Genomic DNA, 21,364 nt, shown 5'->3' on the forward strand with positions numbered 1-21,364 from the left:
TACTGTATCGATCTCTCACTTTGTGGAAATGAGCTGATCATTTCACAGGATGACTGTGTGCACAACTCTGCCTTTCAGCAGCGTTGTAGGATGGCACTCTCCACCCTTGGTCTAGAAGAGCTATTGATAGTTTGCTGTTCAAACTGTAGTGCTTCGTAGACCATAATCTGTTCTCGTAGAAGAGCTATTGATAGTTTGCTGTTCAAACTGTAATGCTTCGTAGACCATAATATGTTCTCGGGACAGTTCTTTAAGGCAGTGGGAAGGGAGTTAAAGAGTGCAAAAGAGGTCTACCAACTTAGCATTGAAACTCAAGCCACTAGCATTGCATGTTGGACTTAGACCGCAACATGAAGGTAATTCTAAATCTTGAAGGTATTAATGAGTTCATTCCTCCCCAGCATTTTTGCCTGGTGACTTATTCTGTGGTCCTGCTCCAGCTCGTGGTTGACAACTTAGCAGTCACTATCAACCTCCTAGATTTCTACCTACACGTGCGTGTTCGCCAGTTTTCGCAATTTCTTCTTGGGTTTCAATATTGAGATCAGCTCTACCAATGCAAGGTCCTTCCCTTTGGCCTAAAAGACTTCCCATGGGTTTGGGAGTCATTCCACAAGACCAACACCCACGAGTCATACAGCCCACGAGTTAGACATTGAAAACAGGTCCATGAAACATACAGCTCACGAGTCATACAGCCTATGAGTTCGACACTAATTAAAAACAGCCCACGAGTTCGACAGATACAACATGGGGCTTAATGTGTCGGTCTCGTGTTCCTTGTTTGCTTAGTGTCGAACTCATGGGCTGTATGACTCATGAGCTGTATAACTCGTGGGCTGTATGACTCGTGAGCTATATAACTCGTGGGCTGTATTACTCATGGGCTGTATGACTCGTGGGCTGTATAACTTGTGGGTGTCTGTCTTGTAACGTGCACCCAGGTTTTACATGGTTGCGACCATTCTCATTGGTTTTCTTGGGCAAAAAGGTGTCCGAATGTTTTGTAACTTTGATGACTGGCTGCTAGTAGCAAGATCCTATAAGGAACTGCTACTCTCACATCAGCGAGATACATTTCTTGTCACACAGTCAGTGGGTTTTTAGTTTTGTGAAGAAGTCCTCCCTTCAGTGCAACTTCTTGGACTTCCTGGACTTCCTGGTTTCACCAGGTAACAAGAAAAAAAAACACAACAACAACAACGAAACAAAAACGGCTTCAGTGCAAAATCAAAGGCCTTACCGCGATCAAAAGCTTCACTCTACAATTTTTTTTTTTTCTAGTGCCGCTTCCGGGGTATGTATGTGTGCAAAAAAGTGTGTGTGTGTGGGGGGGGGGGGGGGGTGGCTTGAGATATAGGCTATAACGAGGAAACTGCTTGGTCCCAACCTTCTAGTTATATCAAGATTCCCCTGTAGTAGCACATGACGCCTCTTTCGGTTCCGTGGCCCTTTGTGCATCACATTGTGCTCCCTCCAGCCCCAGCCTGTCCAGCTCAGGCTTGAGATCAAGTCACTAAGTTCAGACCACACCCTTTTTCCATAGCAGCCTGTGGGCATCTGTGCTCCTCTGTGATTTAAAGGCATGGGACAGAGTTTATCATGAAACAGTGGTAAGTGATAAATTCTTCTGTGTAAGGACTTGCCCTACTTTCCCTTTTGCTTCCAGACTATAGGGTAGATACAATGCACCTGCAAAACAAAGAGGAAGCATGGCTATACTGGCAGGCAGCTTTTTTTATTAGGACAATAGTCGGGGGGGGGGGGGGTCTGGGGTGGCGTAGGACCCGTCAGTGGGGTTTTCTCCATTTCTCCTTTTTGACTTTTTGAGACGGAGGAAGATATTTTGAGGTTAATGCATGTGTAAGAATTTATCATTGCTGATCCTTCTATTCAGTACCATGAAATTATTTTGATGAATGTAAACCAATAGTGCTAAAGCAGCAATTTGGTATTAGGGTAAGGATGTTACATGAATAAGAGATATCTAGGGAGAATAAGTGTTAGGAGTGTACGGTCATTTGTTACTTCTCAAGGAAGAAATACATTGTACATGTGCAGCATTGATAAGCAGAGGTGTCGTGGCCAAGTGGACAAAGGCACATGTCTCTGAATCACATGAGCATGGTATGGGTTCATGGGAAGCCTGACACGTTAGCCCTTCAGCAAGGCACTTTATTGACATTGCTGCTCTCCACCCAGGAGTATAAATGGGTACCCGATATCGGATGAGAATGTTTACCATTGGTTGATCAGCATGTGCGCGCCTGTAAAACGTCGACTGGCTGGAATGCTCCTCAGGGAGTGGGGAATGAGCACTGTCAGTGCTGGTTGGAAATGATATATCGAGAGACTGGGGTAATAATAGTACTAGGTGTTACAAAAAACATTTCCCACTTTTGATCCTTAATAGTTCGAAAACTATACATCAGATAACACTGTCATTAATAAAAGTAATAGCTGAATAGTGTACAATTTAGTTGGAAGGGATTTGAATAGGAGAGCATGTGGGACAGTTTTGTTAAATCCATAAAAAATCAGATTTTGGTCAAATTTAAATCCTCTGTAAAAAACTGAACTTTACACAAGAACCAATGATGTGTATGTGAGTGTTTGCTTACAATGACCCTAAACAATAGACATGAATACTACAAATACCACCTTTTCAGAGCTCTGCTGACAACGCTTCTGGACTCTAGCCCCAAGGCACATGAGGCCCATTCTCAGTAAAAGCGTTCAAATACGGAATTTTGGTGTCGCCGACATTCCATGACAGTTTGCGGTTCCCTGAAACCCTATTAGATACTATTTAAATGTTTATAATATATCACGAGGACTTTATTTGTTGGGAATAAACACGATCAAATGCGGTTGTCTGCCTTTTTGTATAAAATTTTGCTGTTAAACTTCGTTACGACCCCCAAAACGCAGTGTCCCCGGCTATTTCAGAATTATGTTTTATTGCTCCTCTCCGTCCACAAACACACTTTCCAAATATCATTTTCATGGACGATGAGCCTATCATGAGTGCTAATCACAATACTCCAAAAGTTAAAAAATATTTATTGACTTCTTTTTTATAGCCTTTTGAAACCTGTCGCCAAATTCACCGCCAGATACGTTACCAGTTTCTGTAGTGTTACAGCATTGCGAAAATAACAAGACTATGTAATGACCCTGTGTATATGAAACCCTGAGGATATACTTCATACATTGCAAGTACTGTTGTACTTAAATTTTTTGTGCAACAGCTCTTTATTGAGAATACAATGTTTGAAATATCGGTTTTCTACATTTTTATTCGGACAGATACGTTACATACTTTTCACGCCACCCACTGCGACAGATATTGCAATGTCAGACAAATTGTATATTATACATTACTCCTCGGAATGACGCATCGATTCAACATTAAAGTTTAGTACAAGTGAGAAATGTTTGGTAGATATCGCTCTCATAATAACATGATCGACCATATACGTTACCACAGATACGTGACCGAATTTTGCTCATTGGTCTTGTGCTTTCTGGGGATCAAATCTGGTCAAAATTCATCCCTACAGATTACATGCTTCGTTTTGTTGGACCTCAGGATTATATTCTTACACCAAAAGGACAGAGAGGTGAAAAAGAGCAACACTTCCACATGATTTTTCTTTCTGCGTCAGTGTCTCACAACTTAATGCCAAGTTTTCCGACAGATACGTTACGACATAATCAAAATGATGAAAAAAAAAATTGTAAATGTTTTTACAAACAAATCGTTGTGTGCTCATAAACTCTATTCTATTCTATAAAACCCAGCCACTTTCATATTCTATGCAACAACTTTGAACGTTTATTTTACAAGACGAGGCTATGATTCAGCATATCGGTTGTTTGCTTTTCAGATTTAGCAGATACGTTACGTATAATTCAGGGCACCCACGGTGACAAATAATGTTATGTAAAACGTGTTCATAAAACAATTCTGCATAGAATGACGCTTCCATAAAAAAGAAAAATTAAAGTTGTGTTCAAATGAAGAATATTCAGAAGAAATTGCTCTGTAACTTCACCCACAGATTCATTTACGGTACGCCAGATACGTTACCAAACTTTGAAAGAGTAAAAAGCAGTTTATGAAAAGCTTCCGAGAAAAGTTTCAGTGTTCTGTTGCATATTTATTCTAGTGTTTTTCAACATATGAAGAACTACTCAAGATTCATTGATAAGTTGGACAATTATTTATTCATTTTCATTAAAAGGGGTGAGCCAAATACGTTACCATAGGTCAAACAACTTTTTAGTATATCGAGTTCATAGAGACTGTACCTACTTCCTTCTAAGTGCCTGCAAAAATATATTTTTTAAACCTTGTTTGCATTATCCATCAAAACTTAATGAATATTTATAGTCAGATGGATGAATACATTCAGACGTAAGATGAGAATATTCTGTGAATGAAGAACTCGGCTTTCACATTTAGGGCTCTTTTCCACGACATTTCATAGTTTGAATATTACGTACAATGTTTAAAATGGTTAATCTGGGCTTACATCATTCATTTTTACATCAATTCATGAGGTAAATAATCAAACAGGTGATATTTATTAATTCATACACAACTAAAATTATTACTTATATTTTACCAGATACGTTACCAAAGGCGATTCGATGTTTTTCAATAGTTATTTCCCCAGGAAAGCAATTCATATTTGTTTCCTGTGGAAATTCCAGATCAAATCGTTCCCTTTGCATGATTTGTGGGATTCAAAACTTTATTTGTAAGCGAAATTTGCTAAAAATACAAAGTGAATCTTAAGGTTATATTTCATTTCAGCAAAAAAACATTTCAACCTGCCACACAGAAATAATTTCTACCAATTAGCAAGGAATGATAACATCTTTACCTCTTGAAAAAAAAAACAATATCTTTAGGGGGACAGATGTCTTTTCCTGAACAGAAATTGGATCAAAACAATAAATTTAATTCAAAGTTAGAAGTCCATTACAACATGTAAATTTGTGGTAACGTATCTGATTGGTGATCAAAAATCATATATGATGCTCTATTTCAATTCATTTTTACTCAATGAATGGCCATCATTTAGAATGTTCCACTTTTTGTTGCGTATTTGACCGGTTTTGAAGATACCGAAAACACATCTTCGAATGGATTACTTTGTGGTTGATTTTTCGGTTTTACTCACATGGAATTGAACCCTTAATCTGAGAATGGCCCATGAATGCTTTATTAATAATTCATGATAGATTGCCATGGGCACTGCTAGTCTGAATTCATGGTAAAGGGTAAAATGTATGCACATGCAAAAAATAAGCACATGTTTTCATGTGCTTGCGTACACTACATTTCAGGATGAGTTAAGACAAGCTGTAATATTGGAATTTCTCATGAATATGTAATAGAGGGTTCAATCCTGGCTATTGTTCAGGTTCATTGTCATGCAGGGTGTTAACCACACACTCCCATACACACCAATTGACCCCTGTGCAAAATTAAGATTTTGTACAGAGGGTTGAAAACAGAAAAATCACAAACCTAGTTTAAACCTAGTTTAGATATAAATCTTGAATTTAATGAAACTGATTTATGCCATCATTTGTGAATTGCCTCAAACAAAAGTGTACACTATTCAGCTAGGGCTCATAAATGTCAGTGCTATCTGATATGTAGTTATTGACCTATTAAGGATCAAAAGTGGGAAATGTCTTTTCTTTACTTGTAGTACGTATGCATGCACCTTGAGCACTCTACATAGTTGATTTGGCGCTATGCAAAGTCTTATCATTGTTATTATTATTAGTAGTAGTATGTAGTAGTAGTAGTATACTGTATGTTCTATGGTCATTATGATGGGAGTTTGAGCAATTTTGTGTTTAGACATGGTAAATGTATTGAATTTACCAACTAAGTTATGTTTGGAATTGCTTGCATGAGACAAGAGGACAACACACTGTTAAATGCTAAGAACCAAGCAGTTGGAATGAGATTTGTTTGGTTTTCATTGCTCTTTGCATCATTCAACAGATTGGCCAACAATATTTGCTTGCAACTGAAATGCTCCTGAGGAGTTTCAAGATAGCCGTGCAATGTGCCACATTTATGGCTGCTTGCAAGCTTTCATTACTTCCTTTAGCCATGCAATACAAATGTTAATTTGCTTCGAGTCATTATACCTTTCAGAATTATTAAGATAAAGCTTATGAAGGAGTAAATTAAGTTGCACTTCAAAGTAAAATTCATCATATTTATATAATCTTTTTTTTTATTTAGGAAATGTAGATGAAGTAATTTTTAATGCGTCCACCACAAACTGTCGCTGGAGGCATTATTCGGGTTGTCTGGTCATCTATCTGTTCCTTCTGTCTGCCAGTTTTCGATTTTGTGGAATATGTAACTTAACCATAATTGTGAGGTATCCAAATGAAACTTGGCACATGTATATATGAATAGAAGAAGCTAGGCTTATCAATTTGTTGGTGCATGCACGGAAGGCCTAAGGTCAAGGTCAACTTTTACAATTTCATGATTTCCCTTGAAGTTTACCATGCCTGAATGTACTTTGATTAAACTGAGTATAAACATGTATTACCAATTAAAGATTATCTACAGAAAACCATGGTTTCTACCGTCAAAGTTCTAAGGGAAAATGCTAAAATTTCGAAAATGGCTGAAGGTAAATGTGACTTCATGAAACGTAGTACTAGTATGTATAGGCCTACATGTACAGTTTGACAATTGCCCTCCCCCCCCCCCCCCCCCTCATAATGCTCATGAAGGAATCTTTAAAAAATTTTCCAGGAACCTGAAGTAATAGAGTTAAGTTACTAGGCCTACTATGAGTAAGTACATGTACAGAGTACATTCATGACTGCTATTTCAAGTTTGTTCATGGTGGAATCAGTGCTAGCACCCCCCCCCCCCCCCCCCCCCCGGCAAAAAAGGAGTGCAAATCGGGACTTAAATTGTACATGTTCATATTCTTCTTGAAAACGTGTTTGTTTGTTCATTTCCATCTGAGAAGATGGCTGGATAGCCCATATTTAGCTATGCTAAGCTGGTCTTCCATAGGGTCCAGTTGGATGGATTTTCACCAAACTTGGCAGGTATTTTAGCATGCCTAGGGGTGTAGGATCTCAATTTGTTCAACTGGGCACCATATGCCCCTTGGGTACCCCAAAGGGGGCCAAACTCACCCACACCCCATTGAGAAATACTTAACAAATCTTCTTCTCTAGAACCAGAAGTGAAAGCAAAGATAAAACTACGAGTTAGTACATTGATGACTGTAGTTTCAAGATCCAGTGGTGCCCCCCCCCCCCCCCTTGGATTGGGTTGGGGGATCTGAACGTGGGCCTAAATTGTACATTTTCATCTTCGTGAAAACAACATGATGGATTTTCCCCAAACTTTGCAAATAGCATTCCTATAGGGGGATAGGATCTTAATTTGTTCAAATGGACACCATGTTCCCCTTTGGGGGTACAAAACTCCCAAATTAAGTAATATTCTTCTCTAGATCAGAAGTGATAGAGCTTCAAGTTTTTTTCTTGTTCAAACTGCATAGTCAAACTTTTCAAGAACAGTGTATTTGACAGGTATTATCACCAGTGTGATGGAATATGCAAATGGACACCATGCCCCAATGCTCAAAGCTGCCCCTCAACTCCAAGTTTGCAATGTTTTGAGGTAAGAATCTGCAAGAATGTGTGGAAAATGAACTTGTGATACTCAGGTGATTGTGAGACCCAAGGTCTCTTTTTTTTTCTCTTTTTTTTATTGGTTGTGCCATTTAACTTTGAAACATGTATGTCATTTAAATTTCTTGCCAAGTGTGTTAAGTTGTCTCACATGTCAAACATATTGGGAGAATAATGCGATACAGCAAGAGGCATACCATTTGCCAAAGTGACATTCGGATTGTACATTTAGTTATTTTTTTTTCCTTCAGCTCTTTACTATTTTCAACATCTCACTCATGGAAGAAGAATATAATCATACCAACACGATGGAAATGAGACATTTTAATTCCTGATGAGAATGTGAAATGTGGGTGTTGATATGAATTATTTTGTGTGTGTGTGTGTGTGTATGTGTGTGTGATGGTCTAGGAGCTGCATGACCCAGTGTTCTCTGAATACTGTTTGCAGATTCTGATATTTCTTTCACACCGTGGCTAATGTGTTTTGTTTTTCAGCTGGTGTCTTAATGCTGTTAGTTGTAATTCATTGATATTAGGAATGTTTCTGTAAGCACTACTTCCCCAGGAGATACTGATCATGATCATGAATGAATGTTGAACTAATGGAAGAGGTGTATACTACAATGTAGGCCTTTGTAATATGAGGCCAGTTAATGGCCCTTTTTTCACATGAAACTTGTGTCGTGGAAGTTGATGACAGTGGTGTATCACTAATGATATTTGCTGTTTCTATTTTTGTGTGTTTGTTTTTCCCCTAACTGTAGCACCAAATGTGTGTAAAGGCAACCAGTAGGCCTATATTATATGTCTAGCTTGATACAATACTAGTACATTGTATATAGCATCGGGACTTGGCATTATATATAGGTGTAGGCCTATGTGTAGGCGCTCAATTTGACACAGACCCATAAATTGTCTACTCCCTTAAAAAATCGAGTGAAAATATTCACTCTTGAAGGAGTGAATACACAAAACAGTGAATTTAGAGTGAAATTGGAGTGAATTTGGAGTGAAAATGTCCATTTTCACTTGTTTTAGAGTGACCTCAGGGATCACTCCAAAATCTTCGGGTGATCCCTGAGGTCACTCCAAAATAAATTTTCACTCAAAATTCACTCCAATTTCACTGTAAATTCACTCTTTTTTTTTTTGTATTCACTCCTTTAAGAGTGAATATTTTCAATCGATTTTTTTTTTTTTTTTTTTTTTTTTAGAGAGAGTACATGGTCTAAGCATTCCGTGGATCAGGCCAGGATCAAAGGAATACTTCATAATTGTAGATGCATTAGGTTTTTGTTTTCTCCTTGACAGAATGGCACATTTTCATTTCATTACTTTTTATCTTGGTACACCATGTGGGGGTTCCATGACATTTGCTCCTGCAATCATGAAATATCGGGGTCATCCCACAAGACCAACACCCATGAGTTATACAACCCACAAGTCCTACAGCCCATGAGCTCGACACTAGGTAAAAACAGCCCACAAGTTCGACAGATATAATACGGGGTTTGATATGTGTGGGTTTCATGATCCTTGTTTGCTTAGTGTCGAACTCATAGGCTGTATGACTCGTGGGTGCAGGTCTCGTGACGTGCACCCGAGATATCTTCATGCTATTTAAGCCAAATATAATTTCTACCCACAAACCTAACTCTAATCCTCATCCTTATTTTCACATCACACTTAAACCTAAAAACCTATCACAACCCTAACTCTGTGCCCAAGTTTAGAAAATAAGACTGGAGCAATTGCCGCGGAAGCAAACGTTTTGTCCCCCGTGTGGGAGTTTGTCCCCGCTCTTGTTTGTTTGCGATAGTGTGGAGCAAAGTTTGAAACTGGTAGTTAAAATCGAAAATTGCGCTGTTTAACCGGAGAGTCAAACCCCCAAAACTCGCTTACTTTTCGAGTGAGTTTCACTCTCTCTACAAACTACTAAGTAGACCATGCTTATTTTCAATTTTTAATTGTAACAAACAACATTCCACTGGTCTACCTCAACAAATTTGTTGCGAAAGCCTCCAAATCCAAGATGACGTCCAAGATGGCCGCCATATTTACTGAATTTGTTATTTGAAAGATAGAATTTGATAGAAACATCAGATTTCAACCAATTTGATATCATATGAAAAAGAATAAAATTTGTTACAAGTTGATACAATTTTTGTGGGTTGTTGTGATAACTGGATTGAGATTTTAAGCAAAAACACTCATTTTTTTATATTCTTCTGAAAAAAAAGGAAAATCATGAAAATGCTTGATTCATCATAAATCAGAGAAAGACTAAAGGATTATCTTGAAACGTTTCAAGAATTTTGTTTGACATATAACTAATATTTGGAGAAAATTAGGGGTCAGTACCATTTTCGGTTCAGGAGTTATAATGTCTCAAACTCACTATGTAAAAATGGCCACTTTAGTTGTGACCGAGACTTTATTGGTCGTAAAGAAGTCTGCGCGCGCCAAGACTACTACACGCACTACTGGCACTGGCGCTTGTAGCAGTGCCAGTGTGCGTGTAGTAGTCTTGGCAAACGTAGACTTTTTTTATTGACAAACAATGGGTTTGTGCCTGCAAACTAACTTTTCATACCAAGTGGTAGCTCAGGTGACGCTGATCGCTATTATTTCAAAGTAGATTGTTCTGAAGCAGATGAGATGAAGCAAAAAATATTTTTCAAATAGAAATTAGAAGCTTGAAACAACCTTGCTATAGAAAGTTTAAAACAAAATTTGGATCAACAGCACTCAAAAAATTCAAGATTGCAGGCCATCAAAGTTGACATGGTGTATTGCACCAAAGTAAATGTGTTATTTCGATTTTGATACAATTTTGTCTGTTTTGCTGTCTTTTCATAATAATATGTGATCGTGCACCTCAAAACGAACATAAAGTCGCACACACTGAAGAAGATTAAAAAATATATGATTTAGTACTTATCAAAAAAGAAGTGAAGGATTATTTTGAAACCTGCGATTGAGATTGAGATTTACTGAGATTGAGACACAATTCATATTTATGGAATTACAGGCAATATCATACACTGTTGACAATTTAACATCTCAAACTTGAAAAAATTATATTTATACACTATAAATTTGCATACAATGTGTTTACCATGGTCACATGTAATACTGTAATGGTCTAATGACTTGCAAGTGCCTGCAAACTACTTTTCATGCCAAGAGCATGGTAGGTGACGCTGGTCGCTATTACTGTAGCATTTCATACATGTAGTAGATTGTTCTGAGGTAGATAAGATTGAACAGAAAGTATTTTCCAAAAAGAGATAGGAGCTTGCAATTTGGCACAAATTTTGCCAATGTGTCATATTTAGCGACAAAAATAGTATCCACACAAAATTCAAGATGGCGGTAATTAATCGAGGTTGTCAAAGGCATTATTTACCATTAGTGCACGTGAAACAAAAGCCCAGCTTTAGTTCATTCCTCAAACTAGTTCTAAACTGTGAGTTAGGGATAGAACAACTAATGTACTTAAATCAGTATTATAATTAATGCTAAATATTGTGAGATATACTAAACAGATCTGATAAGAATGTTTTTTCTTTATACTAAGCTTTCAACAGTTATCATGGTTATGGTTTCTTCAAAAGAAATGGTGATATCTCCGTATGTTTTGGGCTTTATTACAATTTTTTTTTACATGGTAGAATGTTTTGTGATACAATTACCCTGCACGTATAAATCGAATGTGATATCTCTCCCAATGGTAAATACCGTTAGTGTGTTGCGTCAAAGTTAAATCTCAACTTATGATTTGATATATTTTTTAATCTTCTTATATTGCCATCTATTATATGTTTCTATACATCCGAACGATATTGTACTAGTGTAAACCATATTAAGGGTCTTTTTTTGGGGGGGGGGGGGGTGGAGCTCATTCCAGTGTTTGGGTAAGGCCCGATCTTTGATTTAAAAAAAAAAGACATGCTTCTGTATCAAAGATATGTTTTTTTACTTGTATGTTACTCTGCTGTTGTAGAAACGTGAATGATGATGGTATATGTGTAATAATGTCTGATCCGTAGATGTCCTTGAAAGCCCTTCTGATCCGAGAAAAAAAAAAACCGCCCACCCCCCTCCCGAAAAAAAATCCGACATGGCGGCAATTTCTCAAATTTGTGTTGTGCGAAATTACTTTTCACTATATTGTTCGAATAAAACTTTCCAAATTGATTATTCGTGCTGTATATTCACATTTACAAATAAGCATGCTGAAACTGTATTTACTATTATTAGATTTTTCTTACATTGTTTTTAGGCTGATTTCATGTGGGTTATAGTGTCACAATTGATCTGAACTTGTGCCATTGGTAGATGCTTTCCCGTGTATTAGATATCAGGATCACCTGAGAGTGAAAATGTTCAGCCATTTTAATTCATTTTAGAGTGACCTCAGGGATCACTCGAAGAGTGACGAGTGACCCATAAGGACACTCTAAAATGAGTGAAAATGAACATTTTCACTCAAAACTCACTCCAATTTCACTCTAAATTCAATGTTTTCTGTTATTCACTCCTTCAAAGTGAAAACTTCCATTTGATTTTTTTTTCTTTTTCGGAGAGTAGAATATCACTGGTTTTATGTCTCCATAAAAACCTAAGACGGTTTAAAATAGCATTACAATGTTCAAAATATATAAAAACATATAAATAGATAGCACAACAGACAAACTTGTATCAAAATCGAAATAATACATTTAATTTGGCGCAATACACTATGTCAACTTTGATGGCTGTCATCTTGATTTTTTTTTTTGAGTGGTTGATCTAAATTCTGTCTTAACAAGATTGGTGCCAAGTTTCAAGCTACTACCTCTATTTGAAAAATATTTTTTGCTTCATCTCATCTGCTTTAGAACAATCTACTTTGAAATAGCGATCAGCGTCACCTGAACTACCAGTTGGTATGAAAAGTTAGTTTGCAGGCACAAACACTTGTTTGTCAAAAAAAAGAAGGAAGGGGTAAAGAAAGAAAAAGAACAAAGAAAGAAGAAAACAAGGAAAAAAGGGAAAAAAACTACAGCACGTTTCATCGTGGATGCAAGCAAGCTGGATTCCATGATAAAATACAACCTACATTTAATATGCAAAATTTTTATACAGAATTATATCGGTAAGAATGCAGGCGAAAGAGAGAATTAATGATCCAGTGTTAGCAAACGACCATGCCAATCGCGACGATACGTAATTGTACATTGAATTGTGTAGAGTGTAGAGTGGAAACACGTCATTCGCCTTCCATTCACATTCGAGTCTATCCTGTGTTAGCAGTAGTTCGGTGGTACCATACCACCGGCAGAAAAGAAGTCCACGCGCATGCGTACAGAACCCATCTGGTACATTGATAGTCCTTGCTCAAGTGCCACAATTGGCAATTTCGACGCATTAGGGTTACGGAAAAAAAAATCGCTAACGAGCCTTATTTCATTTTCAGATTAACAAACCTTCGGAATAGCGAATCCTATTTTATTTCCGGATTAACGAACATTCGGAATAACGCATCTTCGGAATAACGAACCTTCGGAATAAAGAACCTTTGGAATAACGAACTGTAACCCAGCCTGGTAAATGCATAACGTTTTCAGAACGTTTCATAAACGTTTTTTTGAGGTTCCGTACGTATTCGTAAAAAGGGACATTTTTAAAACGTACATACAACGTCAAAGTTGGAATTATCATTTACCGCAAAGCACAGGATTTTTGCGGAAACGTTTTAAAAACGTTAATGGACGTTAAAAAACGTTTTTATTATGTCTACTACGTCTTCGTCCTTTATAAACGCCCACAAAACGTTTTCGTTCGTCCACTTCGTCTTTAATGAACGTTTAAAAAAGGTTTTTATTTGGTCCGCTACGTGTTCGTCATTGGTTTCATTATTATGAATATCCATGCCTATTTATGAATATTCAAATAAAAAGTATTAAAATAATTTGAAAACTAGTGGAAATAGATAAAAAACATTGAAATCTAAAGATTTATGCTGGGTCCAAACTTTCTGTGATCATAAGAATATGCTTAAGTTATTCTTCAGTCACTCACAATTTCAAATTGTGTTATGAAAAGTTATTTTCATATGTTGATAGGCCTAATTTAAGGTGTGTGTGATCTAATCTTCGTAACCATGTCTTCATGCATCTCATCATTTTGCTGATATATAAAAGAATGTGATACAGATTCATCAATTTGGAATAGGATGTAGTATAGGTATAGGTTATAGGACATTAGGAACAGGTTAGGATAGGATTATATACGTAGGATTAGGATTAAGGTGCATTAATCCCAGATATACGTGCCTACATTTTTTTTTAAATACCCAATAATAAAATAAACAGACGTTCTCAAAAGGTTTTCTGGTCGTTCTAGACGAATATGGAAGGTTCTCTAAACGTTCTGGTACGTGCCTACATTATTTTAAATACCCAATAATAAAATAAACATTAGACCTTCTCAAAAGGTTTTCTGGTCGTTCAAAACGGATATGGAAGGTTCCCTAAACGTTCTGGAACGGGTCATAAGACTTTTTAGACGTTCTCTAGACAGTTTTCAAAAGTTCTCTGGACGTCCGCAGAACGTCCACAAAACGTTTTGAATGTTCTTAAAAGGTTTTACTGACGTCTATAATGTCCAAAAGGTTTTCTGCAGTTCCTTAAAAATTCCGAAAGGTTTTTGTTTTTTAACGTCTAAAAAAAGTCCATTTGAAACGTTTTCAATACGTTAAAAACCTTCCACAGAAAGACGTTCTGAAAACGTTTAGACAAAACGTCCATATAACAAACTTGGAACGTTTCAAGAACGTTGAGAAAACTTTCAAATGTTAGCTGGGAACCAGATTTGTACCATGGTTGTACCTTGAGGTGCTCACAGGCGCTTTATTAGATCTTAAAATGAAATACTGATTAACCAACCGGCCACGACCTTAAAAATGACGTCAAAATCACGTCCATTTTCCTTGTTTAGTTTTCGTGAAAAAGGCGTCTTTCAGAAGTCTTTCTTGTTTTCTTTACCAATATACGTGAAAAAGTCATGAATTGACGTGTAACGACGTGCTCATGACGTTATTCTCACGTACATCTTGTCTTTAGAATTGTGATTTACACGTCACTAAGACGACTCTTTGACCACCAATAACATCTTTGGGACAACTTCCATCGATCAAAAATACATATTGACGTCAGTTTGAAAAATACGACATATTCACGTCAGTTTTAAACGTTTATATGACGTCAAGAATCGTTGTTTATTTTTGTCTAAAAGACTTTAAATCAGTAATTTACAAGTCTTTACGACGTCTTTGTATAACCACCCAGGCGTCAGAGAGACGTCACAAATATGACGTCTCTAAGATTCCTTCCATTTGAGCAGATATACGACTTTCTGGCGTCAGGTCGAGACCTCTAAATGACGTCTGTTTTCTTTGCAAGACGTCGCAAAACTGACGTAAATCTAACGTCATTAATACGTTATTAATATGACGTGGTAAACAGGTTGCAAAGCAACGTGAATTTTACTTCACTAATACGTCGTATATATGACGTGAATAATACGTCACAAAACTGACTTGAATTTTAAGTCTTTAGTACGTCGCTAATATGACGTCATAAATACGTCGCAAAACTGAGGAAAAGTTCATGTTAATACGTCGCTCATATGACGTCATAAATGCGTTGCAAAACAAAGTAAATATTGCGGTATGCAAGACATTTAAATAACGCTATGAATACATTGCAAAGCAACATAGATTTTACGTCATTAATACGTCTTTAAAATGTCACTAATATTACGTAATAAATATGTCGGAAAACTGACTTAAAATTCACGTCAGGATGTCCATAACATGACGTGATAAATTCGTTTCAAAAATACGTTGGAATCACGTCATTTCCTGGTCATTATCAGACGTGCGACCACTTTGACCAGTTGCGACCAAAATAATTAAGACGTCCTTTTGACCTCCGTCTGCTAGCTGGGATATTCATCATAAAGTTGGTTCCATTCCTTTCTTCCAATTCAACCATGACTACAGTGTATATATAGTATTAGTGCTATTTTTTTTTACTCAAACCAATTTCTGTGCATTTTCTGCATGCATCCTATATCAATACATCCAGGCTGTAGAAATCGACAACTTTTGCTGAGCTGAGATACAACGTCAAACGTTGAAATAGATGAATTCACAGGTCTGGGTGTGAAACCTAAAGGGGAAGTTCACCCTCAAAGATAACTTCTTCTATAGAAATAAACCCGTGACAATAATAAAAAAATATATGTGATTGGTTAAAATTTGAGGAAAACTTACGTACGAAAGGTATCATTCTAATTTGTAACAAATTATAATCGATCAATAAAATCAGGAAATCTATGACGTTTCCAGCGACTTCTTATACAAGAGAATAGAAAAGAAAGTACATGTATTTAAAAATAACATTGTAACTCAAAGGCATAATACATATGCAAATGAAACTAAAACACATCATTGGTGCTTAAGAATAGTTCTAAAATATGCGCCGTAGAAATAGAAACAATCAATATAAATATTTGAACCATTATCGTCGATGTTATTATTAGATATACAAAATGTTAAAATAGTTTCAATAATTAAGAATGTTTCCAGATTAAACAGTTTTATACAGTCATGGTTTCATGAGAAAACCCGTGATATGTCCTTTTATGTCCTTTTATGCTTTATTGAAAACATTTTATATGGTAGGATGTTTTGTGATACAACTGACCTACACATGATATGCATCAAAAGTAATATCTTGAACATTTTTTTTAAAAAAAATCACTGCCCCAAAAGGTAAACAGGACCTTTAAAATACATCATATTCCATTTTAAATGCATCCTCTATGGTAATCACTCCAAATATTTTACAAAATAATAACCTCTGTGATGACAGTTCTATTACTTCATCACGCCACATGGATGTTGACACATTTTTTTCACTTAATATTATCATTCCTTTTAACATCTTAATACCGTAGATCAAACATTTAAACAATCAATTTGATGTAATACAAATGCAATCCTGCACTAACGGTACCCTTCACAGACATCTGTTAACCCCATCCTGACACTCTTGAATAGCAAATTACTATCGTACAGTATATAGCTGTTGTAAAACAAACAAACAAACAAAAAGCAATCATATGGATGCAAATGCAATTTCTTTCCCCCTCACGGCCTATGTACACATCATTACATCATGCAGCACTATCATCCTATTCCCTCCCCCCCCCCCCCCCCCATTAAAAAAATAAAACATCATTCATGGCTTGTCAACGGACACCACCTGGCGCTCACTCCACTTTTGGCTGCCGCGGGTTAATGTGTAAAAGTAAGACAGCCCATAAATGATCTGAAAACAAAGTGATCGCTGTCAGTGCATGAAAGTGACCAGAGAAAAAAGCACCCTTTCGTTTCAATCTGCCTAATACCAGGGAGTACTCACCTCCCTGCTAATACCAAAGAGCGTTTGTAGCTCCATGCTAATACCAAGGAGGTGAGAGAATTTAGTCTCACCTCCCTGCTAATGCCGGCGAGGTGAGTCACCTCCCTTCTGATGTTGTACACGTATACTGACTACTGAGTTTTGTAAATGATGACTAATGATCCTAATGATGATCCTAAACGACTTGCTCATGCGAAACATCTTCGAATAATGCTCCAATTTACCATGTACGACTTGTTTCCTAACGTCTCAGTTTCCTCTGTAACGTCAATTAATGGGAACATGTTACTGTTATGTGTATACTTCACTGCGAGCAGACCAATACACCTAACATTTTTTTAATGATATTCTTTATTAGAATTTCATCGACATCAGGCCCATGTTTACAATGAAATTAATTTGAACAAAAAATAAGCAGCTGAATTCTTATCTCTTGTAGCCGGCCTAAATCATATTTTTCTTAATATACAGTACAATATAGGCCTATATATACAAGTTGTACCATGCATAAAATAGCATGCATAAAATATTGTCATAGAAGTCTGCATGAATCTTAGAAAAAGCTTTCTGATTTAATACTTACACTATAGTAATTTTAAGCCAATCCATATCTGTCTTCCGTTAACCCTATAAAGCCCAAGGGGGGGGGGGGGCACATTGTGCCCCCCTACCAGATTTTCATTTGCCACTCCTTCGCCCTTTATCCGATTTCAACCAAATTTGGTGACTTTTCCTAAAATCTTATTGCGAACATTTTGATATATAATTTCAGTATATTTGATGTTGCTGGTTGCCATGGTAACCATAAACTGACAACCATGTCAGTCAGATTTTGCATCTTTTTTCTGTTCCCATTTTATCTAAGAGCATTACAGTGGATGAAATGGGTATTTCTTCGCTGAAATTTGTTGAAGGAGCAAAATTTGAAGTAATTATGGTCCTTGAAAGTTTTTCTTATTATTTCCTTTGTTTTTATGAGACAAAGGCATAAAACAATAGATATAATAGAGATAATTGAAAAAAAATAATATTTTCTAAAGATTGCCCTTCTATTTTGTGTTATTTTGATTCCCTTACCCAAGTTATGCCTCTAATATCATTAGTTTATCACATTATCAATTTGCAATCTTGAAATTCCACTATTATGCAAATATGAAGTGTCATAATTATATATGTACCCATACGAAACATTTCATCTCAGGTCTCATAATGTATTATTATGTTGACATGAATAGCGCCCCCATGTGGTGACCTTGAGAAATTTCAACCGTAACAAATAATAAGATTTCACTTGCTTATCATTTGTGACAAATATGAAAATGATTGGTCTATAATAAGACATATATAATGGGGATAAAGAAATTATACAGAAAAATCATGTTTTTGGCATATTTCTTATGTATTTCTTTATATTTTGGAAAATAGCGCCCTCCATGGGTAACCTTGAGAAAATTCAAATGTACAGTCATGTAGAGTGTGAGTTACTCTACCCATGTGCCAAATATAACGATGATACATCAAATAATAAAAAAGTTATATAGGGGGGGCACAATGTGCCCCCCCTTGGGCCTGCGAGGGGTCAAAATAGCTTGGGCTTGATAGGGTTAATACGCAAACACTTGTGTTGCAGAATCACCTTCTTTTTTTAACACTACACACACACACACATACACACACACACACACACACACACACACACAAACCCGTCGTTATGTTTGCAAGGCATGAAGGCGTGCCATTCGAATCTAATTCTGTGTTAGCAGACGACCATGCCACTAGTACTGTGCGACAGTACAGCATGCCTATTCAAGTCCACGCGCATGCGTACAAAAACCAGCCAGTACACTGATAGTCTTTGACGCGTTAGGGTTACGGAAAAAAAAAATCGGAGGCGATTTTTTTTTTTTTTTTTTACGTAACCCTAACGCGTCGAAATTGCCAATTGTGTCACTTGAGCAAAGACTATCAGTGTACAAGTTGGTTTTTGAACGCATGTGCATGGACCTCGCAGTTAGGCGTTGAGTTCGTACTGTTACACAGTATAGGGCTCACACGGGTAAATAATTCTCCATAGAGACGTGTGTTAAAATTCAAAATGCAAAAAGTTCTGTAAAATAGCTGGGAGAAATGAGGTATTTCATCTTCGGTAACATGAAAAAGTGAGATATACCCTTTCATCCATCAAATTTTCAAGGGGGGTTCTTCGGCTCAAACTCTGTCCAAGGGTCCGCAAAGCCAGACTACGAGTTCTGTTTACTCAAAAAATCACATATTTTCCATACATACACCCAATGAAATATAGTCCCTTCAAATCCCATGAGAAAAGCTTTCATCTTCCAATCAAAATGCAGTTTGTAGAGGAATTCATACTCAATCTCTGCAGCTATTCACTTTTCACCACACTGCTTTCTCTGATTTTTAATTAATTTTTTTCTTCATTTATTTTGGTATCTTTGGTACGAATTTGTGAAGGGGTCTGGAACATTCCATTTTATTTACAGGTGTGAGCCCTATAGTGGAGGTCATATTTCTTATTTGACTTTCTAACATCATAAATGTGTTTTTAATGATATTTGCCCCTACATCATATGAGAAATTGCGCATTAAAGGGTTTTAAAGCTGCGCAAAGGGACACTTTTGAAAATGATGCACATTGAGGTATTTTCAAAAAAAAAAATCTTGCAGTGTCAATGTAGTTCTACATAAGATGAATATATGAATATGTGCAGTTATCCTTGGAAAAGGGGGAATCATTATCATCTTATGTCTGCAAAGTACTGTAAAAGACTTTGATTTATCAAACAGATTAACTTTCTGTATTTTGAACTATGTTTCAGTGGCAGCCAAAACAAAGAAATACATTGAAATACCACAATCATTCAAACTTGTGTGATAATGACTACTTTATTATCTATTGATTCAAGATCTAGTATCACAAGAACATGAAAGAAAACAAAATGTAGTTAAGCAGAGTTAGAGACAGAGAGAGAGAGAGAGAGGGAGGGAGAGAGAGAGAGAGAGGGGGGGGGGGGAAGAGTTCACAGAATAGATCAACATAGACCAGCAGAGCTTGTATGGGGAAAGTAGGTCAATCTAGCTGGGTGCTTTCTGCCTGTGTGTGAGCTTGGTAGTTTGACGGTTTAGAGTGTGTGTACCAGTCGTTATGGATTATGTTCCCTGAGCTGTCATCAATCACCGAATGCAGACTGTCTCCATGGTTGTAACTGTGAGAAAGGATGGAATGAAAGACAGAATAGAACAGCATAAACTCGTGATGACATCACTAACTGACCTTATCAAGAATGTTTGGAAAATGGTCATGATACCCCATTTATTCCATCATGAGCAAATCCTAGAATATGTCACTGGCTTTTCCAAGAAATAATCCTTTACTAAGAAGTTTAGTGGAGTATGAAAAAAAAGAAGAACGTCTTAACACATGAACTTGGGATACATAAGGTTGCAACAAGGGTTGGATTGAAATAAAGCAATATAGACTGAGGGAGTGTATATATATCTACCGCACAACCCCCTCCTTTTTACAGAAAGAAGAGTACATGGGGCCTAAACTGCTTTGTATTAAAAAAAAAAGAACCTTTTCTTACCCGGTAACCAACCGTGGAACAAAGGGATGACATTTAAAGGAGGAAGATCAAATGTTAAGTCACAAACGACTTATATTCGCCTGACGAGAGAAGATTTTGAACGCACAACAAATTCTGACACATATGGAAATGGTCATCAAGATCCAGATTATGTTTCCCAACAAAGTAAAACAGTGATGCTTTTACGGCCAAAGAGGACAGAACCGACCGCTGCTGACAAAATTTTGACACCTGAGCATGGCTTGGCAACAGGTCACCGACTGATAGACATGCAGAAATTGGCAGAGACAATCAATCTCGTCTGGAAGCAGCACAAGAAAGACAGCCCTAAATGTACCAAAGTGGATCTGATTATACCAGAGGAAGCAGAAAGTCATGGTGACACGACATATGCTCCTGCGACAAATGCTCCGACGACAATTACTCCGAAAAATGCGACAAATGCTCCGCGACATTTGCTCCGCGACAAATGCTCCGGCGATATTTGCTCTGGCGACAATTGCTCCTGTCACAATTGCTCCTACGACAATTGCTCTGGCGTCAAATGCTCCGGCGACATTTGCTCCGGCGATAATTG

Source organism: Diadema antillarum, unplaced genomic scaffold, assembly GCF_040938485.1.
Source record: "Diadema antillarum isolate AM-2024a unplaced genomic scaffold, OU_Dant_1.0 seq00000324_RagTag, whole genome shotgun sequence".
NCBI classification, from domain to species: Eukaryota; Metazoa; Echinodermata; class Echinoidea; order Diadematoida; family Diadematidae; genus Diadema; species Diadema antillarum.